Here is a 13246-nt window from a genome sequence, read left to right as displayed (position 1 = left end):
GTAGAGGAGAGAAAGGGGGAAAAACCATTCCCTTACCATTTCGTAACTAAGAGGAAGAAGGAAAACCCAGTGGATTACTTGTCAATTTTCGGGAAGCTGGATGTTACCATACCATTCCTCCAAGCCGTGAAGATACCCCCACTTGGGAAATTTATTAAGGAGTTCATAGCCGGGAAAGCCCAGGAGGATGGAAAAATTATGGTAGAAGGGATCGCGTCAGCAATAGTGTAGGAGAAGCTACCGCCCAAGAGGGCCGATCCAGGTATGTTCACCCTGCCAATAACTATAGGAGATGTGAAAGTCGAGCATGCAATGTGTGATCTTGGAGCTTCTATTAATGTCATGCCTTTGTCGATCTATAACCAATTGAAGGGGGTTAGATTGTCGAGTACTAGGGTGTTGATCCAACTGGCTGATAGGTCATGCATTAGTCCTGAGGGTGTTTTAGAGAATGTGTTGGTCAGAGTGCATGAGTTTACCTACCCTGCTGACTTTTATGTGATCAAAATGAGTGAGTCCGAGGCTAGGGAATCTAGTGGAATATTGTTAGGTAGGCCATTTTTGAGAACGGCCAAGACGATAGTAGACATGGCTGAGGGAACAATTTGCATTGATTTTCATGGGGAGAAGTTTACTTTTGATATTAATGAGGCCATGAAAAAGCCTATCGATTCTGAAAATTTATTCTATGTTGATGTGATTGACCCCTTAGTCCAAGATTTTCTTGAGACCGAACTATTGGAGGAAAAGCTCCAAGCTTTAGATGTCTATGAGCAAGCTGACGTAGAAGCCGCTGCATTGTGTGATCTGATCAGTAGCCAAGGGCTGACTGATGAAGAGATAGGAGGAGCAATTAAGGACTTTTGCCAGAAATCAGAGTTCATTGGAGCCGCAGGGGCTCAGCTACCAGTCAGTATAGAGGAATCTCCAGAGGGAGAATTAGAGAAAGGAGGAGAGGCTGAGAAAAACCCTCTACCCGAAGACACACTTCCACCCCAAGTTGAGCTGAAGAAATTGCCATCGAATTTGAAGTATGCCTTCCTCGGAGAGGAGAACTCACATCCAGTGATCATCAGCAGCAGCCTTACGAAGGAACAAGAGGCTAGGCTACTGACCGTGCTGAGCAAGAACAAGAAGGCGATTGGATGGAGTCTCACAGATTTACTTGGAATTAGCCCCGACGTCTGCATGCACCACATTAGGTTGGAGGAAGGAGCAAAGGCACATCAAGATGCTCAAAGGAAGGTAAACCCTAACATGCGAGAAGAGATATTGAAGGAAATCTTGAAGTTGTTGTCGCTAGGGATTATATATTTAGAGCCGGACAGCGAGTGGGTCAGCCCCATTCACATGGTTCCAAAGAAATCAGGGATCCAAGTCGTGAAGAATGAGAAGAATGAGCTAATACCAACGAGGCTAGTCACGGGTTGGCGAATGTGCATCGATTACCGTAAGCTGAACAATGCGACCAGGAAGGACCATTTTCCCTTGCCTTTCATCGACCAAATGTTGGAGAGATTAGCTGGGAAGAAGTACTTCTGTTTTCTGGATGGGTACAACAGTTACTTCCAAATTTACGTGGATGCTGAAGACCAGGATAAGACCACCTTCACTTGCCCGTTCGGAACCTATGCATACCGACGCATGCCTTTCGGTCTATGCAACCCTCCAGGTACGTTTCAACGATGGATGATGAGCATATTTTCCGATTTGATTGAAGACTGCATAGACATATTCATGGATAACTTCACGGTCTACGGAGACTCTTTCGATTCTTGCGTTCATCATTTGGATATAGTTCTAGAAAGGTGTCAAGCAAAAAGTCTGGTGTTGAATTTTGAGAAGTGTCATTTTATGGTCACCGAAGGGATTGTTCTGGGACACGTGGTTTCAGAGAGGGGAATCCAGGTGGATCGAGCTAAGGTGGATGTTATATCCAAATTACCGTTCCCTACCGATCAGAAGGGGATAAGGGGTTTTCTGGGGCACGCCGGATTTTATCGAAGATTTATCAAGGATTTCTCCAAGATTGCCCAACCCCTTACCCGACTCCTTCAGCATGAAGTAGAGTTTGTTTTTGATGAGCAATGCAAGGTTGCGTTCAACCTTCTCAAGGAAAAGCTGATATCCGCACCTATCATACGGGCTCCTGACTGGGACTATCCTTTCGAAGTGATGTGCGACGCCAGCGATTATGCAGTGGGAGCCGTACTGGGACAGAAGATCGATGGGAAGAGGTACGTAATTTTTTATGCATCTAAGACTCTGAATCAAGCCCAGCGGAATTATGATACCACTGAGAAAGAGATGCTGGCAGTGGTGTATTCTTTCGAGAAGTTCCGGCCATACTTGTTGGGATCCAAGGTCATCGTTTATACTGACCATGCAGCGATTAAGTATCTGATTGCCAAGAAGGAATCCAAACCCAGCTTGATCCGATGGGTCCTTTTGTTACAAGAATTCGATTGGGACGTGGAAGATAAGAAGGGAGTCGAGAACAAGGTGGCGGACCATTTGAGTAGAATAGTGCAAGAGGGAAACAACGAAGAAGTGTACGACAAGTTTCCAGAAGAGCATTTATGTGAGGTAAATTTTGAGGCCAGGAAGATTGACTGGGAAGAAGTGATGAAGCTTACTGGCCAGTACGATACTGAAAAAGGAAAAGAAAAGGTAGGGCAAGAGCCGTGGTATGCAGACCTGGCCAACTACCTAGTGACTAGAGAACTTCCAGAGGTGCCGAGTATTACCAAGGCCCAGAGAATGAAAATCAAGAGTGAGGCAAAATACTACTTTTGGGACGACCCCTATCTGTGGAGACTAGGATCCAATCAAGTGATAAGGAGGTGCCTTCCTGACTGGGAGCAAAGGGACGTTGTGACACATTGCCACTCTTTGGCATGTGGAGGACACTTCGGTCCTAAGAAGACGGCAAGGAAGATTCTGGACAGCGGCTTTTATTGGCCAACGCTCAACAAGGATGCGTACGAGTTCTGCAGAACTTGTGAGCACTGTCAACTGACCGGAGGAATATCTGCCCGGGATGAAATGCCGCAGGTACCCGTAATTGTTTGTGAGTTGTTCGACATATGGGGAATGGATTTCATGGGTCCGTTTCCTTCGTCCTATGGCAATTTGTACATTTTAGTTGCAGTGGATTACGTCTCCAAATGGGTGGAGGCCAAGGCCACAAGCACGTGTGAAGCAAGGGAGGTGGCCAAGTTCCTAAAGAGTCATATCTTCAGCCGGTTCGGAGTACCAAGAGCGATCATATCGGACCAAGGTACACATTTTTGTAATCGCACAATTGAAGCATTAATGAAAAAATATGGTGTACACCACAGACTATCACGCCCCTACCATCCGCAAGCTAACGGTCAAGCGGAGATTTCTAACCGCGAGATAAAGAAGATCTTGGAGAAGACTGTAAATCCTTCTAGGAAGGATTGGAGTGCAAGGGTAGAGGATGCTCTATGGGCATATCGTACAGCCTACAAGACCCCCATAGGAATGTCCCCATACCGGATCGTTTTTGGGAAGATGTGCCATTTACCGGTTGGAATTGAACACCGGGCATACTGGGCAGTACAGAAAGTGAATATGGATGCTACAACCTGTGAAGAGGAAAGGAAGCTGCAGCTGCAGGAGCTTGAGGAACTTAGATTGGAGTCGTTTGATTCAGCTATGTGGTACAAGGAGCGAACCAAATTGTGGCACGACCGGAATCTGAGGACCAAGGATCTCCATGTTGGGCAGAAAGTACTACTCTTCCAGTCGAGGCTGAAGCTCATGCCTGGGAAGCTCAAGTCGAAATGGACAGGGCCTTATGTCATCACCTCACTCCGTTCCAATGGAGCAGTGGAAATTTCAGGGAGTTTTCCTAACTCTGAACCTTTCATAGTAAACGGACATAGGCTAAAAATATTTAGGGAGAATAGTGAGGTGGGTGTAGTGGATGAAATTCCACTGCAACCACTTATTACGGTTGTCTACTGATCAGTAAGATACGAATTTGGAGTTCCACGTGGCTAGTTACTTTTTGAAAATAGTTTGCATATACTGGCCAAGTAGAATTCCAAATTGCCTAAGGAAGATGTAAATATTGTAAATACGTAGTTAATCTCTGCATGCAAGATAATTTCTAAAAATCCAAATATATTTTCGGGCCTTAATTTTAATTTGGAGTACGTATTGATCAAAAAAAAATTGCCTATCTGGTGCTATTTCAGATTTTATTTAAGGGCCCATTTGATTTATTTTCCTTATTAGGTAAGTATAGGGGGGATTATGGAGAGGACGAAAATTTTAATTAAAGTTGGTGCAGCTTTTGCAGGGTGGCAGCGGCTGGGAGTGGCGCGTGAGCAGAGAGAAGGGACATGCTGACCAATCAGAGGCCAGCAATCTCAACCGCCTCCCATCTGAAGCGTCGCGACCGGCAACCCCTGATAACCGGTTACAACCACCTGCAACTGCTCTCTCTCACCTAAATTAAACTCACCGTCCCAACCCTTTTCCCTCACAAACCCTCATTTACATTTTCTCTCCCAAAAGTTTCTTTCCCATTTCCACCAGTTCAAACCCTACTTTCCACCACCAAATCGTAAATTTCCGATCATGGGGAAGAAAGCGTTCGCCAAGAAAATCAAACCTCGCCGCCAAGAAACCCCGGAGACACAACCACAGCTAAATCCACCACCACCGGCACCGACCGCTCAGCCGCCACCCATGATTTCCATTGATGCCATGATGGCATTTCTTCGCCAACAAGACCCGACAAGGGACTGGACGACGGTGCTGACCAGTTTCGGCCAAATGGGGGGCGTAGGAACCGCACCCAGTGAAATTCCGCCTGCGCCGGTCAGCCATACAGCAGTACATTCAGAGGAGGGAACTCCCTCGGCGACCGCGCCATCGGAAACCTCAGTACCCAATTCGGCGGAACTTGACGCTGTCACTGCCCATTACGACTCTAACCCTGAGGAGCGTGAGGCCAGGATGAGTCAGGAACAGGGAGACAAAGAAGGGAGCGGTGAGACAGAGAAGACACCGATAGCAGAGCCGGTTCCTCAAGGAGTAGCAAGAGAGACCATAGATCTAAATGAGACGGCCAGGAAGCAGGGCCTTATGACGGATGAAGAATTTCAAGCGATTCTGGAAGGGGTATATAGGCAGGAAGAAGACGCTGCCAGGATGGTTGAGGGACCGGATCTCAAATCCGGGGTAGCAGGAGGAATGGTGGAAGACAAGTCAGAAACTCCCCAGCAAGAAAAAGGGGCAGTTGAGGAACATACTGCTCAGAAGGAGATGGCAGAGAGTTTAGAGGAATCTGAACAAGTAGTACCACCCGTGATAAAACCAAAGGCAGTTAAGAGGAAGTTAGTGTTGAAGGGAGACCAGAAGGAGGTACAACCGAAGCCGCAAAGGGTATCGCAGCAATGCCTGGGCAAATGGGCAGCAAGCAAGGCCCAGGCGAGCACAGTCAAGAGCCCAGTCGAGATCTCAAGCGAGGAAGAACAGGCCACTCGCAAGAAGGCAGAGGGTGAGCCTACACAGGCTACTGATCAAGAGGATACTGGGGTGTCTCCTGTATAGAACGAGCAAGGCGCAGAAACTGAAGGGTTGGCTGAGGGTCCGGACCTCGCACCCAGGTCAGTAAGGACAGAGGAAGCTGATGATGTTGATGCTCAAGCCCCAGGAGAAACCACCCTTACTGCCCAAGAGGAGGAAGCCCAATACCAGCGAGCCAGGAAGAGGAAAGGGAAGGCTCCAATCCAAAAGAAGTCGGTCACCAAGAAGTCCAGAGTAGCACACACAAGAATCGTCATCACCGAAGCATCTCAATGAACTCTACCCAGCCGAGGGGAGTTAAGTGATAGTGAGTACGCCGCTAGTGCAGAGTCAGATTCAGATAGCGACATCTCCTTGGAGGGTGAGGAGTATGGGAACAGTCGCTCCTGGGTGACCACCGAGAGCTTGTGCATCCACCAGTTGAGAGGCTCCGATACAAACACTGGACCGTAGACTTCACCAATGAGATTGCTGAGGAGATGAAACTCTTCGAAACACAGAAGCTGAAGGATACCTTTGAAAGCTTGGACGATGGCAGCAAGGAAATTAAATGTGGGAAGGTAATGCACTATCCTTCTCTGGATGAGCTAGGTGTTCGTGAACAATTCCTTGCTTATATGAATGCTTTGGGCTTTGAATGGTTACTGCCAAACGGGGATCCGCAAATTTGTGTTAGACTTGCAAAGAAGTTCTTTACTACCTTTAGGTTCAAGGTGACGACGGATTTGGATGAATTTTCTGTTAGTTTTCGTTTGTTTGGAGGAGAGTTTAGAATGAATTTGATTGAGTGGACTTGCCGGTTGGGTATGTGTACCCTGGAAGAGGTGATAGGCATGTGGATTTTAATCCGCAGGAGGCCTGGGCTGATCTAACCCACCCCGACGCTGGAGAATTCGCGTCCACTATCTCCCGTTCCATTCACTTCAATGATCCGGTTCTGCGATTAGTACAGCTTCATCTGGACGCCAACCTACTGGGACAATCTAATTCAGCCGTTCGCACTTCGATGATGGAATTATATCTCCTTTGGTGCGCGAAACGAGGCCGTAGGTTGCATCTTGGATTCTGGACTGCATATCAATGCCATTTAATAGTTACTCACCCTGCCAGGAACCTCACCTTGTGCCACATTTTGGGAGCGTTAGTCGGAAACAACCTAATCATTACGGAAGCTGAGGACTTGTCTCCATTTCCTATGGTACGCCCACCGGGGTCATTCGACATACCCTACTTCGTCAGGACGAACGCCGTTTATATGAGGGTAGGAAGGCCGTATTTTTATGCAATGGGAGAGGAAGCCACAGCGGGAGGGAGAGTTGCTATGTTGGAAAGGACGGTTACTGAAATGGCAGAAGAGAATCGGCAGATGAGAGCGGAGATAGTCCGATTGGCATCAGTCATGGAATGGATGTTGAAAGAGTCTGCAGGGCAGGGGACGCTGACGCAGAGACAGGCATCTATGGAAGTGAAAATGACCGACTTAGGTGAAGAGAACCGAAGGATGCAGACAGAGATGAACAGGATGTTATCCATGATCGATAACATATTAGAGGAAATGACCCACCAGAGGAAAGAAGAAGATGCGGAAGTAAGGAGCCATGTAAGCAAGTATACCGGACCAAGTGTACCAACTGAACCCGAGACAGTGAGAGAGGAAGCCGAGGTGCCGGCAGCTGCCGAGGAGCCGACGAAGGATGATGAGGACCAAGCTAGAACGGAGAAGGAACAACTGGAGGAGCAACCTGCACCACCTACCCAGCGAAGGAGCAGGAGACATCGATAGACCCCCCCCCCCCCATACTGACAAGTTAGTTTTCTTTTTAGTTTTCTGTTTTTTTTAGGTTTTCGTATTTGTTTCTTTTAATGTTTGTTTAGGTAGTTAATTTGTGTTTGTGCGCAGACTCCACTTCATAACACTTAGCCTATTCTATAGTCTAAGTGTGAGAATTAAAGGTTTGTATCGTTTGAGCATGCTTTTCTATGTTTTTCTTCTTATGTTTTCTTTCGTGTGCATGTTGACTCGCACTTAGTCCATGGCATGGCCTAAGTGTGAGAAGTGTGTATAAATGAGTTTGTGTCTTAGGTTTCTGTTTAGGTTTTTAAACTATTCCACTTAGCCTATTCTATAGTCTAAGTGTGAGAAGTTTCGTTTCTAGTATGTTGTTTTGTTGTTTGTCTGCATATCCACCATACTGACCATTACCTTTTCCACTTCACAGCCCTATCTGAGGGCAGACACTTGTGAAGTGGGAGGGGGGACGCAATGGTCAGTATGATGTATGTGGTCTGTGTTTGTGCTTATGTCTTGTTAGGTCTAGTTTTTTGTTTTGTGTGTTGATTGGGCTTAAAACTCAACTGACTCGAGCTGACGGTGAGGGGAATTGAGGGAGATAAGACATGCTGGAAAACCGAAACCATCCTCCCTAGTACCTCCTAGTCAGGATAGATGATGTGAGTATGAGAGAAAAGCTCATACTTAGAGCCAAACACAAAAGCCCTCTTAAAATGTGAGTTATAAGCTTTAAGTGGAACCACTTTCCACACATATTGAAAAGAAAAGAGTGGCTGCCACAAATTGCCTAGGGTGAAGTGACCACGAGTAGCAAACACTGAAGGCAGTAGGAAACCCCCATAAAAAAAAAACCCACCTTTAGAACCCTTCTTTTTAGCCTTCTATATCCAGATAAACACCCCTAGCCACTAGGACTGTGTGTGCAAGGCATGAGGCGAATGAAGCTTACTAGCCAGAAAGATATACAAAAAGGCAGAAACCAGCTAGGCAAGGAACTTAGAAGAATGTCGACCAGGGAGTCGTCCCAGGTCCAAAGAAGAAGAAGGTATAAGGGTGGCGAAGCCACAAAGAAGAGGAAGGAAAGAGAAGGAATAGGGGAAAAATGAAGAAAATAGTAAAGAAAAAAAAATGATGAAGAAGGAATAAGGGTGGCGAAGCCACAAAGATGCTACTGAACAGTTGGAGACCCAAGTCAGAAGCGCCAGCTGAGAAAAGCAACTAATCAGAAGCCTAATGCACACAGTTCCCCCACATCAATAAAGAAGAGGTTTTGAACCTTAGATCCTTAGGAACATCCAACCCAAAACACTACAAGCCCAATAGCCCATTTACAAGCTTTTAAGTCCTTCAGTCGCTGCACGTGAGATCTAAGTCCGAAGCATTTTGTGGTCCAGCAATTAGAGAGAACAGTCCTAATACTCCTGTTGAGGTATGAGTGACTGAGTGAACCTAGTGTTCGGCCGAGAGTGTGGGCGATCTTGACAAGCGGATGTACTGACTGGGAAAGAAAAGGGGGGCGGCAGAAGTTCAAGGCTGTCTAAGGCCGGATTGCACCTTATCCTAAGGGGAGGGATGGTTGAAAATATAGCCCGATCTTTGTGTTTTAGTTTTTTTATGTTTGTTTGTGTGTTTTTCTATGTTTGTTCAAGTGTTTTTCTTTGCGTCGTAGTATAGAGTCTAGTTTAGGTAGAGTCGGTCAGGGGAGTAACCAGGCTAGAATTCGACTTATTTCTTTTTGTTTGTTCTACACGTTTGAGGACAAGCATGTGGTAAGTGTGAGCAGTTTGATAAGTCGTATTCTAGGCCTTGGTTACTGGTCAGTATGATGTGCATATTTGAACTTTATCTGCAAAACAAGTTGCTTAAGCGTGCAGGTTGAGTGTTCTAACCAGTAGGGAAGCTTCGGAATAACTCAAGTGAAAAGGGTGTCAGGATGTTGCTATCCTGATCAGTATACATGCTAAAACGGTTCGAGATGGAGAAGACGGATAGCTGAGGCTGATTACCCACAATTAAGGGCAAATGAGTCATCTTGCAATAAGGATTTACCCTAAAATCAAGGGTAAGCCTCCCTATAAAAGCAACCCACTTGGAGAGAAAAAGGGATATCTATTTTCACCATCATCACTTTTAGGTAGATTTCTCTCGGTAGTTCAGTTCTTCTGCCCAGTCCAGTTTCTCATTCCTCAACACAACCATGATTACCTGAGTTCCAAAAGCTCCCGGAGTTCCAGTCATCCTCGTTCCAGCCAGCAAGATCATAGTTTAGGAGTTCCATCACCCGAAGTGGCAAACACTTTTATTTCACTTTCGTAGTTTAAATTTCTTGTTTTTCTTCACGATGGATCTGTGTTGCTTTTGATTTTCACGGCTTAGAACTACTTTGTTTGCAGATCCGAACTTGTTTTATGCTATGAAATTGTTTTCTGTTCAGTTTACCTCGCTGATCTCTTTTCCTTCTGCCTAGTTAGCTTAGATCTAGAGTTTCTGGTTGTTTTAAGTGTTAAATCGGTTGTTGCTATTTTCATCGTAATTTTCTCTGAGTTAGTATAATCGGGAACTGTTTGATTGTGAAGTAAATCGTTGCATGCAAAGTCTAGTTTGAGTTTCGATTCGTTTTCATGTTGACCGGTATGCGGAGTTACAGTGTTGGTGTTTGATTTCAGATTTGGAATTTTTATTTGTGGATCTGTGTTCGTGAGTTGTTATTCTGTGTTTTACGGGGAGAATCTGGAGTTGTCATTTAATTTTGATCAAGTGTGTTGAAGAAGATGATGTCCATGTCAATAGTTGGGGACCACTTTTACTTTTTAGATGCTTTTTGCCTTTTGTCCTTCACTTTTAGTTTGTACTCTGCAGATCTGTCAGCCTAGTCACACAATTCCCATTACCTTCGGATATTCCGTTTGGCCCAAAATAGAAACCCAGTACTTCTCGAATATTTTCTGTTACACCATGATTACCCATTTCCACGTACACATGTCACGACCGCACTTCCTAAGGATAGGAAGCCCGGGAAATCGTGACAAGTGGGGGAATTAAGAAGCGGGGAAGAAGGGGGAAAGATACGATCCAAGCAGTACAACGTGACAATCAAAGACGATATGCCATTTAAGTCAACTAACATTTCAATCCTGAAGTTTACAAAATGAAAGATAACAGAGTACGACCATAAAGGAAGTAACAGAGTTCAACAGTTCAAAGAAAATAACAGAAATTCTGAAAAAAAAACATTGAGTAGCGGAAGCAATTTTGAGAGTTTAGCTACTACTATGTATGAAGACATAATAGTAACCGGAACAGTGATTTAACACGTTCTTGGATCATCGCTCAACGTCCTCCGCCTCCCGACCCCGCTCAACCTGCACATAGGGAAAACACATGCAGGGGCTGAGTACTTGGTGCACCCAGTGAACTCATGCCCAAAAACATTCACCGTTAAGATATGTCAAGTCATCATCGAGTGAATCCCGGGTTTATCTTTTAAAAGGCCGAGAGACACTAAAGTTCATTTCCTTAAAAAGTGTCCGCGCGGACTAACATCATTCTCCATCATATACCATATCTGAACCATCATGTGAAACGAGACTGTGGCCACAATCTCGATCACTAGACCGGCCGACCTAGGGGACGGCTCACGATCCCCATCAGTGCACTAGTCTAAGTAGGGCGTAGACCCTAGTTAGACCCGAATTCGTTAACCATCAAAGTCTAGTAGAGTTTTATTCTAGTAGACAAACAGATAGGCAGTTTCAAAACATAAACACGGCATGACATACTTATAGAAATATCCTTATAACACCGTAAACATATTGATATAAAATAAACGTTAAAGAATAAAGCCCACCTCAAAAGCTTAGGATTTTCAGTAAAATTCCTCGTTCCGACTTTTAGCGTGCGTGCGAACCACCTTTCCGGAAAACACATAAAATTCATATCAAACCTCTGTAACGATGATAATTAGAATGCATGCACTCTAATTAAAATCTTTTAATTCTCTTTCTCGATTTTCGCACATTTTCGGTTATTCGGCGGCCGCCCAAGGCGTCGCGTGCGACGCCGGTCGGCCGCTTACGCTCGTTCTTTCCTCCGTTGGCTCCTCGTATTTTCCATAACGTCGGAAAATAAATTTCTATAATTATTTAAGCGTATACTTAAATTTCCGTAATTATTCACCGTTGAAAAAGTATTAATTCATACTTAGGTAAATTATTCGTTCCTTAAAAAAAAATTCCGGGATTTACTTAAATAATTTCCCCCGATTAAATTTTAATTTCCGGCCCAAAGGATTTAATTCCTTAACCACCTTATTCCTCCAAAATTAAATAGTGAGCCCCATCAATTAAAAAGAAGAGCCCAAAACTCAACTTAATCTTCCAATAATTATTAAAAGGCCCATCAAACAAACCAATTAATCAAGGCCCAAACTTTTTTTAAAAAAAAACACATGGCCCAAAAGATTAATTCCCTCTCTCTCTCTTCCCTCTCTCTCCTCCCTTCTTTCTTCTTTCTCTCTCCCCGTTTCTTTCTCCTTCTCGGCCACCACACAGCAGCCGCCGCCGTCGCCCTCTCTCCGGCTCGACGACGTCGCTGCTGTAACCGTCGGGAGGTCGTGAAGCCATCGTTGCCTTGCCGCCTCCACTCGTCGCCGTCGCAGGGTCGCCGGGAAGCTGCTGCCGCGGAGGGACTTCACACGGCGTCGCTGCCAGCTGGAGTCACCGGCCGCTGCTGCCTCCCGTCGCGTTGCTGCTGCCGCCGTCGCCACCGGGAGCCGTCATCCGCACCGGGAACGTCGAGCGCGGCTGTCCGCCGCTGCCCGTCGCCGGCGGCGACTTCTCCTCCTCCGAAACCACTCCGAACCCGCCCGAAAACACCCCGCAAAGGCTCGCAACACGTGTTATTAACATAAAGCTAAGTTCTTTCTAAGTTTTGGTTACGCGCGGCGATCGTTCGGAAGGTTCTACGTTAAATTCTACTTAGTTTGATTATGGAAGAAAAGCTATGGCACAAGGGTGTATATCATGTATGCAAAGCTAGTAAACGACTCATGCTTTGAGGATGGAAGGAATGGTATACCTCAAGAGCTTAAATTTGATGGTGGTTGAACAAAAAAAAATGGGGGAACCAACTTCTTCTTCTTCCTCCTTCCTCTCGGCTATCTCTCGCCGCTTCTCCTTCTTCTCTCTTCTCTCTTCTTTTTTTGTCAAGTGAAAGTGGTGAGTGGGTTAGAGGGGTTTGAGGAGGGTGTAGGTATTGATGAGGGAAGTGGAGAGGTGGAGAAAACCAACCGGTCATCATGGGGAAGAAGGAACCGCTGACGTGAGGGGAGAAAGAATTAACTTGGGCTTAATTGGATTAAATCTATACTTGGGCTCCCATGATTTAATTTCAATTGGGCTAAAAAAAACAACAATTAAATCAAGCCCAATTAGAAAGGATTTAAAGAGTTATTAAAATTCAAGTTATTTCATATTTAATTGGACTTCAAATTTATTTTGGAAAGTCCAAAATAAATTCATACATTTGTATATATTTTTCGTATTTTCCTTCATTAATTAAAAATTACGGGCCTTTATTAGATTGTTATCTCGTTCTTCATAACCAAAAATTATAGTACGAGAAATCGTACCTAAATTATATTTGGTGTTGTTCCAAATATAATATTCATTCAACCGTCCCTCAAATTATGCGCGTCGTTAACCATAAAACATATATTTTCCTTTCCATTTAATTCATTCGTCTTGCTAATGAATAGCAATTTCATCGTCGATCTTTCAACGAGACCTTTAAACGTGTCTCCCATCGTTCACAGTTAAGAACATCAAAACATTCCTTTTCACATCACACACACAAACCATAATTCTCCCTTATCACACTTATCGAGAAGCA

Source organism: Salvia splendens, chromosome 7 (genome assembly GCF_004379255.2).
Source record: "Salvia splendens isolate huo1 chromosome 7, SspV2, whole genome shotgun sequence".
Classification (NCBI taxonomy): domain Eukaryota; kingdom Viridiplantae; phylum Streptophyta; class Magnoliopsida; order Lamiales; family Lamiaceae; genus Salvia; species Salvia splendens.
This window is presented reverse-complemented; position numbering follows the sequence as displayed.